Here is a 1995-nt window from a genome sequence, read left to right as displayed (position 1 = left end):
TCTCCCAAGGTGCGCCAAAGCTCCCTGTCCTCCGCCTTCCGCATCCAGTTGGTGCCCGCCACCTTCTTAAGGTCGTCGGTCCACCTGGCTGGAGGGCGCCCTACGCTGCGCTTGCCGATTCGCGGTCTCCACTCTAGGACTCGTCTGCTCCAACGGCCATCGGTCCTACGACATACGTGACCAGCCCACTGCCACTTCAGCCTGCTAATTTTGCAAGCTATGTCGGTGACTCCGGTTCTTTTCCGGATAATCTCATTTCTGATCTTATCCTTCAAAGATACTCCGAGCATAGCTCGCTCTATAGCACGCTGAGCGACTTTGAATTTGTGGACTAGTCCCGCAGTTAGTGTCCACGTTTCGGCACCGTATGTCATGGCAGGTAAGACGCATTGGTTGAAGACTTTCGTCTTCAAACATTGCGGTATAGACGACTTGAGGACTTGACGAAGGTTACCAAATGCTGCCCATCCCAAGCGAATTCTTCGATCGGCTTCCTTCTCGAAGTTGTTCCTACCGACTTGTATTATCTGTCCTAGGTAGGTATATTCACTAACAACTTCGAGAGGTTTCCCCTCGACGTATATCGGTCCCGGCACGACATGCCTATTGAACATGACCTTGGTCTTGTCCAAGTTCATACCGAGACCGACACACCGGGAAGACTCGCCTAGGCTACGCAGCATTTCGGTGAGTTGTTCCAGCGACTCTGCTATGATGACGATATCGTCGGCAAATCGAAGGTGTGAGATGTACTCGCCGTTTACATTGACTCCATACCTAGTCCAATCCAGCGTTTTGAAAACGTCTTCCAACGCGTTGGTGAACAGTTTCGGGGATATTACATCCCCCTGTCTCACCCCTCTGCGCAGTTGGATCGCCTTCGTCTTACAGTCCTGGATGTGGACAGTCATTGTAGCGGCGTTGTACAGACATCTCAGTACCTCGATATATCTCCAATCGATATGACATCTCTGCAATGAGTCGAGCACTGCCCAGGTTTCGATGGAGTCGAAGGCTTTCTCGTAGTCCACAAATGCCATACACAGCGGCTGATTGTACTCTTCGGTCTTCTGCACAATCTGCCGAACAGTATGGATGTGGTCCACGGTGCTGTAGCCTGATCGAAAGCCAGCTTGCTCTGGGGGCTGGAACTCGTCAAGTCGTCTGGCGAGACGGTTCGTGACGACTCTTGAGAACAGCTTATACACGTGACTCAGGAGGGAGATTGGTCTGTAGTTTTTCAAGAGGGTTTTATCACCTTTCTTGAAAAACACTACCACCTCACTCCCGCTCCACGTTTCCGGGGTCTTGCCATGTTGGATGACGGAATTAAAGAGGCTTGCTAGCTCTTTCAGGACCGGAGTCCCGCCTGCCTTAAGCAACTCTGTTGTGATTCCGTCATCTCCCGGAGCTTTGTTGTTTTTAAGCTGTTCTAGAGCCGCCCTAATCTCTCCTTGGTCAACGACCGGGAGCTCCTCGGAGTAATGGCGCATAAGAGGGGCGCGCTGGTCATCAATACTGATTCCCACGAGTTTATCCGATCTTGAAGAGAACAACTGCCCATAAAACCTCTCTACTTCTCCGACAATCTCAGGCCTAGAGGTAACGACCCCACCATTTTCAGTTTTAAGTTTTGTCAGACGCGGCCTCCCAAACTTGCGAGCGAACACTTTCAATCCCCGATTTTGCTCAATCGCAGCCTTGATGGCACGGGTATTGGAGCGTCGGAGATCGCGTCGCGTCAGCGTTTTTATTGTTCGGTTTAAGGCCTTATCTGACAAAAACGATGGTAGTTCTCGTCGTTTTCTCATGAGCTCGAGTGTCTCAGCAGAGAGTTTTGGTGCGTTGTCTCTTCTCTGTGGCGGAAAACACTTGCGGGATGTGTTTTGCAGTATTTTGACCAGCGTGTCGGTTCTCTCATCAATGCTGCTTATGGTTTCCAACGCGGTGAATTGATTTTGAAGTTCCATTTGGAACTTTTCGGAGCCTTGAGCA

Source organism: Nymphalis io, chromosome 11, assembly GCF_905147045.1.
Source record: "Nymphalis io chromosome 11, ilAglIoxx1.1, whole genome shotgun sequence".
Classification (NCBI taxonomy): domain Eukaryota; kingdom Metazoa; phylum Arthropoda; class Insecta; order Lepidoptera; family Nymphalidae; genus Nymphalis; species Nymphalis io.
The sequence above is the reverse complement of the archived record's forward strand: the minus strand, read 5'-3'. Positions refer to the sequence as shown.